The sequence below is a fragment of the Caloenas nicobarica genome, chromosome 2 (assembly GCF_036013445.1).
Source record: "Caloenas nicobarica isolate bCalNic1 chromosome 2, bCalNic1.hap1, whole genome shotgun sequence".
In the NCBI taxonomy this organism is placed as follows: Eukaryota; Metazoa; Chordata; class Aves; order Columbiformes; family Columbidae; genus Caloenas; species Caloenas nicobarica.
The window spans coordinates 145,370,071-145,382,588 of record NC_088246.1 but is presented as its reverse complement, the minus strand read 5'-3'; the positions used below and the strand labels follow the sequence as shown (position 1 = coordinate 145,382,588).

The 12,518-nt window shown below is 42.7% G+C and overlaps 1 protein-coding gene across 1 annotated transcript in view; it reads right to left on the bottom strand.

Annotated features, from left to right (window-relative positions):
- Nucleotides 1-11,946, bottom strand: part of OXR1 (oxidation resistance 1) — a 283,064-nt gene extending 271,118 nt beyond the window's left edge. The window contains exon 1 of the mRNA XM_065628162.1: nucleotides 11,816-11,946. The gene's annotated coding sequence lies outside the window, so the exon portion shown is untranslated. The remainder of the gene's footprint in view (nucleotides 1-11,815) is intronic.
- Between the last annotated feature and the right edge of the window lie 572 nt (nucleotides 11,947-12,518).

Below are 12,518 nucleotides of genomic sequence, written 5' to 3'. Positions count from 1 at the left end.
GCACGGGAAACCCCTGGATCCCATTAGCTGAGGAGAAAAGGAGTTTTTACGTACCCTTGCGGTTCCCGGTGGAAGTCCAAAGGAGAGCTTCACCCCCAAGCTTAGCATCACTGTTCTTTTTTTAGCCAGAAGGGGCTTATCTTATTACCCTTCTTAGCTGTGATCTCCACATAGAACCAGAGAACATCATCATCCCAACAGGTAGAGGCAGCACGCAGGGAACAGACACTTCAGACACACTCCTGTGCCTCCCAGATGCCAATAGGACTCTGTCGCTTCAGCTTGGCTTCGTGCTTCCCATTAACGTAAAATCGTACTGCTTCCTTTTTCTTAATTCAGGTAAAGCTGATACAGTGTCATAATTAACCCCGCAGCTATGTTTTTTAAAAACCCATACTGCTTTGTTGAACTACATTTAAAGTCTTCTGCCTTGCAGGACACACGGCTAGTTTTTCACCATCATCTGACAAATACTTCAAGCTTTCTATATTTGTGCATAAATAGATTCCTCTGTTCTGCTTCAGGTGTTACACCATGACCATTACAAATCGTTTCCACATAATCGCAGACTGACTACATTAGCTATTTTTTCCAGCAATATTCAACTGTGGCAGCTGCAAAGCACTTCAAGGCATAAGAGAAGCAGGAATGACAGAACGTTTTTACCTAAATGACAACTTCACCACAATCCCAATAGAATACACGAGGGCACAAATTGTCTTTAGCACACTGCAAAAGCAAGCGCGTATGGGGATGTGTGAGAACAACAGAGCCCTCTGACAGAAATGGAACACCATCACATAATTGAAATAAAATTCTGACACTTGTCAGAGGCTTACATAATGTTGGTGCAGGCTTACAAATTCTCCATTCATACAGAAACCTCACTGCCACTACTACAGCCTCATAAAGAAGAGATGCAGTTGCCTGCACCAGTATAATTACGACAGTTTCTGAGTCACAGGAAAATCTGGCCTATGCTGACACATTATGCAAAGCATCTATAAAAATGACTGTGCTGATGGCATTAAGTAATAACTATGACCATGGAATTGAAAATGTTGTTATTGTCTCTGCAATACTAAATTTATCCTACATACAACAAATATAGGGAAGTGAAAACATTAACACCTTAAAAAGATATTGAGCAATTCAAGAACAAAAGATTCTGCTGTCTACTCATTATTTTTATTCCGGTCACCCAGTATATGAGCCAATATCAACCAAATTATTTGAACTGTGAACTGGAATGTTTCAAGGTTATTCCTTTCCAAACATAAACAGGATTTTAGCAGGAATTAATTGGAAGAGAATGAAGGGGGTTTTTTGCTCTGTTCCTGTAATCTGTTTATTTTACTAGCAAGCACAGTAGAGCCACTTGAAATTTGCAAAACAAAAGAGTAACACGAAATACTATTGTGTAAAAACTTAATTTATGCAAGTTATATTTCTCCCCATATCTGGCTTGACACCCTGCAGAACAAACACAAAACATTTGTTCCCATGTATCATGCAATTAAAGTGCTCAAGTATTTGTTTCACAGAGCCAGTTCTCTCTTGCAGTGTCCTCTCACTGCTCTACCCACAGCACTGTGTTTGCACCCAACCCAGCCACTGTGGTGAACAGCATTTATGGACCAGCCACATGTAAAAAACCACCATAAAATCAGTGGTGCTGTACCAGAAAAAGCCTTATGCTCTTCTAAGACTGATTAAGAAAAAAAGTACAGATTCATACCCTCAGTAGCACGAATATCCAGTCCACTGCAGCTTAGTTCCACATTACCAATTAGCTAGAAGGTAGAGGATGAAAAATACTTATGGACTTAATTTTATTAAATATAAATAGAAACATGTAATTTTTGCTGCCTTGTTGATGAGCAGAAGGTAGGAATATTCTCCACATATGGCTTAAAGCTGTTAGCACTACACTATCTGACCCTTCACAGACATATGGGAAGAACCTCTCTTTCACCACCTGTTGATTTGTGGAGCTGACTGAAGGAAAATTATCCAGCATCTTCCATATGTTAAAATTAAACCAGTCAGTCAAAGTCTGTCTCTCATGGCTCTGTACTACAGTCTAGACTCAGCTGAAGTAGCTCTTTTAGGGAAGGGTTAAATTTCTTTGTTTCAATGAGGAAGTACTGTTGTTCTGTACAGTTTTATTTGGTTTAGGTTGTAAATTCATAGTAAAGACTTCTAACAAAAAAAAAAAAAGCTTAGGCATGGATTTCAATGCAGTAGTACTCTGTAAAAGACTAAGCCAGTCTGTAATCTCCTTTCTCAAGCTCTATTGGTTAATACCTTAATTTAAATTTTGAATTAAATGCTGTTATTGTAGCTTACCTTTAACCAAACATACTCAAGCCATGCTTTATGTGACTGGGCTCATAGATTACTACAATTTTTAAAGCTTTCTCCTAGTGGTCTCACATAAACTACTTTTTTGCATCAGCATTTTTTGCAAAAAAAGTGCAAAAATTAGTGTGACCCATTAGCATTACTAAAACTGTACCCAGAATGACTAAAGATGTAAGAAAAGCAAAGCATGCAGAGACAGCCTAGATGGCTTAGTTGGTGAGGGGGAGAAGATTTGAATGGTCACCTCAGATCCTTTGTTGGGATTCATAATTAGGAGTCACGCGCTCTTGGAAATACATCAACTCATTTTTGTTTCGTACAAACGCAAACGCTTGTTTGCACAGAGTCAAACTTTTTGTTCATGCAAAGTGATGTATATATATTTTATGGATCTATAAAAGTATTTTCAACATCAAGAACCTACTTGAGACAATGTGAAACCAAATAACACAAAAGATTACAGTTTAAAAAAGAACAAGAACTTCAAATGTCACATGCTAAGGAATGATCAATACGATAGTGGTGTTGTCTTAGCTATGATGATCTACCAGCCAAACGAAGACGACTTCCTTGTATTCTTTCTAAGTGCTCTTGCAGAGCTCAAGAGCTGTGTATTTGAAGAAAGCATCTTAGAGGGTTATAGTCTGAAGTCCTTCACAAATACTGTTGCATTTCTAGCCCAAGATCAAGCCGATGATTATTTTGGTTTCTTTAGAGAAAACACTTTCATTTTAGCTTTCTTTACCTGCTAGAGAGGTATGGTTAACACTGTACCAAGAACAGACTGCAAGATGTAATGAGACCGTCATTCAAGTTAATTGGTTACGTGTACCTTAAGTACAAACAAAATTGCAGGCTTCAGATGTGCTGCAGCTCAGAGATGGTCATAATAATTAATTTATCACAATTCAATTTTTATTAAATGCAATAAGAAACTTCCTAGACAAGGACACATGACAAAACACTAGTGGTTTAAAATTGCAACAGCCCCGAACTCCAAACAAACTTGAGTAATTTAATCCTGGCATGGAAACTGAATGCTTGATGCACTGAAATTTGCGTGCTGCCACTCTGTAAGCACTGTGGTATAAAATGTCAGGTACAAGCATCTGGAAAACTACAAGCTGCTTATCTCAGCTTCACTGTTTCACACCATCTCAGTCTATATTTATACTAATTTATACTAATTTACCTATCAAAATCCATTATCTTCACTTTTTTCCAGTTTATTCTTTAAAATTCTTCTAATAATCATGCACTTCCATGAAGTGACTTAACTCATATGCATTAAAGCACATTGGTGACTGCTTTTGCCCTCACACAGGTATAAATCTGGCTCAGTTGGGCAAACATGAATTAATTTACATTGAAAATACTTACAGATTTTGGAAAAAGAAATACTGTGCTTGTCATTGGAACTTATTTAAAGCCACCTTCTCCTGTTATCTAAGGATCTACTGCTTTACTTAGAGGTGTGTATATGGAAAACCAAACCGAGAAAACTGTCCTACAACATGACTGGGTATTACAAGCAAGTGGAATAAGTAAAGGAATTTAAAACAGATTTTTTTTTAATTATTTTTATTCTTCCTCTTCTTGGGTTCACTCAGACAGCAAAAGAGACAGGTACTTTTTCCATAGTCAGTTGTAAATAAAACAACTGGGAAGAATTAGAAAGCAGAAAGGCAATTAACAGTTATTACACGAATTTAGAAGAGATGACAGGGATCCTTTGCATGTTTCACAGGTATAGAATGATTTTCTTCCTATCAATGCCAACTTTCAGATTTCCTCAAGACTTCATTTATTTCAGCTGAAGAAAGCCCCCTGGGTCTTATGTTCCCCAAAGGAGGTCACACGGGATGACATGTGGTTCTTCCTTTGGGGAATTCATTTTGACTGCCCATTGTCACACCACAGAAACACAGAAGAGTGTGGGTTGGAAGGGACCTTCAAAGCTCATCTAGTCCAACCCCCCTGCAATGAGCAGGGACATCTGCAACTAGATCAGGTCGCTCAGAGCCCTGTCCAGCCTGGTCTTGAATGTCTCCAGGGATGGGGCACCTACCACTTCTCTGGGCAACCTGGGCCAGTGTTTTGCCACCCTCATTGTAAAACATTCCTTCCTCATGTCTAGTCTGAATCTCCCTTCTTTTAGTTTAAGCCATCACCCCTTGTCCTGTCACAACAGGCCCTGCTAAAAAGTCTGTCTCCATCTTTCTTCTAGACCCCATTTAGGTGCTGGGAGGCCGCTATAAGGTTGCCCCAACCCAGGTATTAGGACCTTGCACTTGACCTTGTTGAACCTCATGAGGTTTGCATGAGCCCACTTCTCGAGCTTGTCCAGGTCCCTCTGGATGGCATCCCATCCTTCAGACAAGGTTACATTAGGGAAAGTACATAAAGCATTTATTATGGTAGAAACACCTGAGAAAAATCTTATATTTAGAGCCTCAAATTTCATAATCTGTATCAACAGTTTAATTTGAAGATAAACATAAACCACCCACTTTAATTCTGTAAAAACAGCTGAGTGTGTGTAGCCCTCTAAAACAAGTAAACACACACACGCTCCACCGTACAAAGCTTACAGTGGGGATACACAACATAGAGAAAGACACTGGAAAGTAGTAAATAGAAAAATCAATTAAGCAGTGAAGCTTTAATAAATGTTAGTTCCACTTCAAAACTTTCCTTATAATTTCTTACACATCAGTATTCCACTGTTTACATTCTAGAGATGTCTAAGTCATTCACTGCTTCAGGTAAAACTTCTCAGTAGAGCACAAACTCAGGTTATAAGCTTTCTGGTGAGGTAGACCTCAGTGAAAAAAAAAAAAGGAAAAAAAAAAGGAGGGATGACAGTCTGCATATGGAAATGTTTCACAGTTAAGCGTTCCACATGGACCAGCTAATTCCTGCTACTATCATCCTCTCTGGCATACGGAAAATCCATGCAAAGACAGACACAATTTTTTTTTGCCATGGTGATATACTAATGGCAACAGAAGGTATAAATAAGACTTCTAACAGTAGTTTAAGTCCACACTTAAAATTAGTGTAACTCATTGAAAAATATCCAAGCAGAAAGTACCACAAGTGGCTTCATCTAGAAGTGAGATTGACTACTAATAAATTAGCATTAGTCCTATGGCCATAACGTTTCACTGCAGGTAGTGTTCATGCTGACTCCAGGAAAAAGAGAGGAAAAAAAAAAATCTAGTCACAATCCCAGAGAAAGTTATTGAAACCTCACAGAGACTAACAATAACAACCCAAAGGAGAATTAAAGCCAGGAGAAACAAATATATCTTGTTTTCCATTGCATGTCTTTTCCTTACTATTGCTGTTCGTAGTCCTGGATAACAGCCGCTTCCTTCTCTAAAGGGGATTTAAAAGCTGTTACAGCTTCTCTTTTCAGAAACTACAGAAGCTGCGATAATCATTGATTAATCATCTTGGAATGTGTTTGTACTGGAATTCAACTGCCAGAGATTCAGATGACTGAATAGATCAGGTTTACATCAACAGTATATAAATATCAATTTCTGAAATATAACAATACTAATAATTTAAAATCACAAAGGAAGTATAAAGAAGACTCACAAGTGAATCCAATTTTACTGCAGTGACTGTAAATACTAACATTTTAGTATGCTTTCTATTATTTATGAAAAATGAAGATGATTTATCACTAAGCTTTTGCACAGCTATGGTTAGATTCAGGAATAACTAATAATGCATTTGCTGTTATTTTAGAAGGTGTCTCCATGGAATCTGGTTGTGCTGTGCCTTGGGAAAAAAAAAGAAGTTCTGACTATAGTATCAAAGTCTTTATGTGCCTGTCATATTATATAAAGCTTTCTGGATACTTATGATCTATAGGAGTACTTAAGTGAACTACATTTTACCTATGAATTTGTTTCACATCTATGCATCCAAAAGCATTTTATATAAAGGAGCACAGGAGACAGACAATTCTTCTTATCCTCTGTTTCCACAACTCAGGCTTTCATAGTGAAATAAATAGGGATTGGATACATAGTGTCTAGAAAGAAGAAGCGCATCAATTAAGCAGCCACGCTATGTGTTCACATAGCATATTTTTTTCCTCCAAATGTGGCATTTTAATGAGTGAGATCACCCACTGAAGACAGACAAGATTGCTCCCAGTAACGTGTCCTGACTGCTGCGAGAACACTTTCCAAAATGAAAGTGTGTACAAACAGTACCATTGAATAAACAAGGTACCTACACTACGCAGAGGCAATACTTCATCTTCCAGAGGTATCCCCAGTTTGGTGAAGAACTGCTACAGCTTTGCTTTGCATGCTCAGTAAGAAACACTCCACACCCACGACTGTGCAGATGTCAACTGTGCCTTTACAGGGCTGGCAGGGGTTTGTCCCAGGCTGACCCCAAGTGTTACTCGTTGTTCACTGATTAGTGAAGAGCATGTAAACTATAACAGCGGCTCTTATATGACTCAGGCTCTTATTCGGTGACCAACAAAGTTCTGATCTTCCACAGAAAACAGTCTTGCTTTTGCTAACATCAGGCTGAGCTCTGCTTAGAGTGTTCAGAATTTCCTCTTTTATTCATCTTTCACTGTTGATCACTAATAGATTTACTAGCAAAGTATTAAAAAAACTTGTACCTTCTTCACCATTAAAGATTTCTTTATGTTCTCTCCCTCCTATTAGGGCACTGACTTTTTTTGCCCAAATTGTTGTTACTGCACATTCAGGAAAAGCACTTGCATTCAGGAGGTATAACCTCCAAGTGCCAGAAAAGAGAGTAACTGACTAATCTCAAAAATGAAACAGGACTGAAAATACATAAACAGCAAGAGATTTGATGAGCTCAGTCTTATCAAGAGGTCTTCATCAATCTATATGTACTTTCATAGAAAAGACTATTGGACAGTATGTAGCTCTTTGAACAGACAGTCAGATCTGATAGGTAGAAATTGAATAAAAAAACCACCAAGCTCAAAATAGGTTTCTAACAGCAAACACTTAGGCTAATTAAAAACTGGAAAGCTCACAATGGATTTGGATGCATTCACAAGTGTTAAGAGGAACTTACTCCAAATTTGTAAATGAAGAGTAACTTTTTTCTAAATGGTAAGTCTCATTCAGCCAAGAATGTACTCAACAGAGTCTGCCAGTTTCTATCATAAGGGAAGTCATGGCACGTCCCTGTGTTTTCATGATGTCCATGGTTGTGCCAGGGGAATACCCTTGGTCCTTCACAACTTGTAACTCTCCTTTTCAAATCAGTCAGTCAGGCTTCCGACGTTCATTAACTATTACTCTGTAAGTACTTTGTTACTTCATCCCTAATCTTAGAGGTTGAGGGAAGAACACGACCTCCATCATATGGAACAAAAGGGTCATAAAAGCTTACTAGAAATATATAAATAGGCTTAGACTTTTCAGTCCAAGTCTGAAAACAACTGGATCCAGCAAAAATAAAATAAAGAGGTGACCCGTATACCTTTCATGGCCTCAAGCTATTGAAGGAGAATTCACACAAATATACTTGTCATATAACACTGCACCACACTTTATCCTGCTGCTCAGAATCCCATTTTCTCCTGTGTTACCGTCTCTGGGCGATGTGGACAACACATTACACTGGCCCCAGCAAAGGCACAATCCTTGTTTTGTGACAAACAGCATGTTTGTAAGCTGTGTTCAGGGCTCCACTAGAACTCCACTACGAGACACATCCGGCTTGTGGGTAACTGTCCTCTCTTCCCTTTGCTCCCAGGTCTAACCCTCCTCCCTTTGCATGATTTCTCAAGCATCAAATGATAAAGATACAGTCGTACCCCCGAGAAGTACCAAAGTGAAGCCGAATGGTCCTTTCCCCTCAGGCCATTTAAGAGCTAAGGAGCCAAAAGTCCAATTTGTTCTCAGTTCAACAGCTGTGGAAGATTAACAGAGGTTTATGTATTTTCCTCCCTAATTCTCTCATCTCTCTCTGATTTTTTTCTTCCTGTCCAAACCCTATTACAGGCAGCAGAATAGAAAAAAAAAAAAAGCAAATACTCCTCCTATCTCCATTTTGCTCGAGCAATGTAAGAAAGCAGGAGGTCATCACTTGCTTCAATGTGTAATTGAGAGATACAGGCAGTAACCTTAGGTAAAGGAGAAACTCGCTAATTGTACTGCTGCAGCCACAGATAAGCTCTCTGTGTGACAGAGGCCTTTGCACAATTTGAAAGATTTTGACCTGCAGATCCAACAACTGTCTGTCTTAGAAACTGCATGACACATCCATAACATATGAGATATCCAAGAGATACCTTCTCCATATCTACGGCTAATCTTGAGCAAAACTGGTAGGAGCAGATGCTGAATAAATGGGCAATTTACAGCTCACCGCTGCAGTACACCACGTGAGCATCTGTTCCTGGCACGAAACACCGATTAAATGAAGATAGCCATGTCTTTTTCAAACACTTGAAGGTCTTCCCCAAGACCTCGGAGCACGTGCAGTTCTTCACCTACCCCAAACTGCTCCTTCTGGCTCTGACTGCAACAGTTCACACACCAAGGAAAGATACCCTACCTTAACAAATAACTGCTGCAGTAGAGAAGGAAGCCATCCTAAATTTAAACACGTAGCTCAAGTAAACAAAAGTATCAATATCTCCTGAGAACCCATTCATGAACATGTAGCAATCTTGTGCTAACCTGACACTCAGCCATGCTTGTCAGCAGTAACTGTTTGAGTCTTTAAGGTTGTAACCTTCCGTACGTGTTTCAATCATATGCTTAATTTAACATTTTTGCTGTAGTAACATAAGAAACAACAGCAGCTCGCTAAAGGCTGAAGAAGAAATAAGTTACAGTAGCTCATAATCAAAAACAAATGCTAAAGAGACCTTCTAAAACTAACAGCTGACAGGTAATGCTGACAATCCTAGACTACGGCCTTCAGGTATCGACCTTACAGAATAATTACTTCCCTATGAAAATTTCCGAGGTCATTATTAATATCCTTTTTTAAAATTAAATTCAGCTAAAAAAATTTTATTTCTACATCGCTTTCTATAGTGCTCTTATACCTCAAGTCCTGGGAGGATGAGTATATATGACTTCCTATAATGTGAGATGACACACTTTATTAAAAAAAAAAAATTTTCCTTAAATTAAACAAACAACGGAGAAACAAAAGTTTTCAAGGGAAGATATGCATGGAAAAAGAAGATTAGAGTTATTTTTTTTCTGCCTAAAGGGAAAAATAACTATTAATATGTGCAAACGCTGCAGCTGCTAACTAGACATTACCAAACAATTAATGTGTAACCCCTCTGCCACACTTATAATTTTCTCATTTCCAGTAGTTGGGCTCAAATCTGGACAAGAAATGAAGAATCAACCGAGACTCCACAGGAATTATACCACAGCATATATTCTAAGGATATGCTTATATGCTCTGTCTGCATATGCTTTGACTATTAAAGAACACTTATCTGATTAGGATGCTGAAATACTTCTATTAATCTGTATGAGCTCTGGAACTATAACGAGAGTACTAAAATGTTGTAACAGTAAATTGCAACACAAATGCCACCTATTAAACAAACTTTTACTCCAAGAGGATAAGGAAAGGCATTTTTAACACTCAGATTTCAAAGGCTTCTAATATTTTGAATAATATTTTTGAAATATCTAGCATTATTTCAGCTCAAATCTAATTACAGGAGAAAAATGGCATGTTGCCACGCACAAAAACTTCCCTCCTTATTTTTCACTATGTTGTCAATATAGGTAACACAAGATGCTCTTTCCTGCTGCATTCTCTTATAGTCCTGTGCAGCAGGCAAAAGGCATCTACTCCCCATTAGTGCATACTCATAAAAATGGAACTGACAGGACAGCAGCTTATTCACGCACAAGTCAGATCCCAATAGCACACACTGACTGGTGTTCAGAAACTCACAGACAAATCATTATTATTTGGAGGGTTTTTCTTGTTGGGGGGGGAGATTCATTTGGGAAAGGGGAAGAATTGCAGAGCTACAGAAACAATCACAGAGCAGTCTTCCTGTGTCCACTCCAATAACAGTAATTAACAGAATCAAGCATACACGCAGTACAGACGGCAAGTTCTGGGTGTTTAACTACTTTAAAATGCATCTAAATTTTGATGAGGCTTAACATGCAGACATTCAAGCTTATGTGAATATTCGCCTCTGTGAGTACTCCACCAAATCTAAGTCACTGTGCAAAGATAATAACGCCTGCAAGAGTCGGGTCATTAAACTGAGAATACCTACCGGAATGGTCTAATGAAAATTAAGAGAGACCGACCTCCAAGAGCGCCCTAATGGCTGTCACTTGGTCTAGCTCTTTCACCAGTGACATGCTAAGCAGCAGAATTGTCTTAAGTGATATTCAGTTTCACAGAAATGTCTTCAAATTCCCCTTCCCCTATTATTTAACCATTTTAATCAGATGGCTACCTTAATACAACTTTGCAGACAGCAATGAGCCTCCTCTGAATAAGGAAGCAGTTTCCCAACCCTCTCCTCATTTCAGAGCACGGGAAAAGAAATGAACTAAATCACGTCACTTTCAACGTTAAGTGAAGAACTTTACATTCCTTAATATCAGTAGCAAACAGCATCCAAACTGACTTTGCACATGAAAAGAACAACAACAGGATAAGCATTTTAAAAAAAAATTAATAACAAAAGCCCGTTTTCAGAGGAAAAAACCGCGGGGCACAGTTTGATATTCGTTTGCTGACAGGTAAGTTAAAATACTGCACCTCTGCTAAACTAAAAGCAGATCCGGAATGAATCGTCACGCCGGGGAGCAAAACCGTATGTCACCACAGTTTCTCTCAGCAAACACTTTTTTTCCTCCGGTACCATCTGTCAAATCAGAAACTCCTTCAAACACCGCAGCCGGGCTGATTCTGATGATGCGCTGCCCGCGCCGCCACTTGCTCGGTATTTTCGCACCGCGCCCGGTCCGCAGGACGCGCGCAGCCTCCCGCTCCGCTCCGCGGCGCCCGCGGACGGCGCTGGGACCGGCCCGGCCCGACCCTGCCCTGCCCTGCCGGCGGGGTCTCCGCACGCACCTGCGGAGCGGCGCCCAGCCGCGCAGCGCGGACCCGCCGTGGCCGAGCCGGCAGGCCGCGCCCGAGGCGGCGGGACCCCGCAACGCGGGGCGAGCCGCTGACCGCCCCCGGGGCGGCGGGGCCGGGCGCGGGCAGCCCAGAAGTTGCGGCGGCGGCGCCGGGGCGCGCAGCCCGGCGGCCGGGCGGGCGGGGGCAGCCGGTCGCACCGCGCGTCCCACCCGACGCCGGCCCCCGGGGGCAGGGGGGGGCGCCGACCTCCGAGCCCCCCGCCCGCGGCCGCCGCTGCCCGGGGAGGCGGCACCGCTGCCCCGCGCGCCCAGCGCCCGCCCGGCCCCGCGGACAAACTTACTCGCGGCGGCGGCGGAGCAGCGGCGGCGCGCGCCTCCCTCACGCGGCCCCCGGCCGCGCGCCCTCCTTCCCGCGCGGCGCGCGAGCGCAGCCCCGGCGCGGCGGCCGCTGCCGAGCGGGTCCGGACATGCTCAGTCCCCCCGCCGCCGCGCGGAATCTACCACCGGGGGGGCGGGGAGGGGGGGGGGCACGGAGAATAGGGGGCAGAGCTGGATGCTACCAAGAGGATGAGCTAAAAATAGGCGCCGCAGACAAGAACAGCTGGAGCTTAAAGGGGCAGCGGCGGCCTCGCTGCCCGCAGCTCCGGCCGGGGGCGCCTCCGCGGGCCCGGTTGAGCCGCCGCCGCGTGGGTGCTCCCCGCGTTCTCAGCGGAGTGGCACCGAAACCGCGGCGATGATTGCGCTGCCCGCGCACGGGTGCTGTCCGCGCCTTCGCAGCGGGAGCGCCGCGGCGCGCGGCTCCGCGCATCCTCCCGCCGAAGCGAGCCGCGGTGCGCTCAGCGCGGAGCGGCTCCGGGCCGCTCTGGGCAGCATCCGATGGGGCGGCGGCCGCGCTCTGCCCGCCCTGGGCTCCGCGCCGGGCCCCGCTCCTCAGCGCCGGGCCGGACAGCGAACCTCAGCGCCGGACAGCGAAACTCAGCGCCGGGCCCCTCACCCCAGCGCCGGCCCGGGCTCCTCACCTCAGCGCCGGCCCGGGCTCCTCAC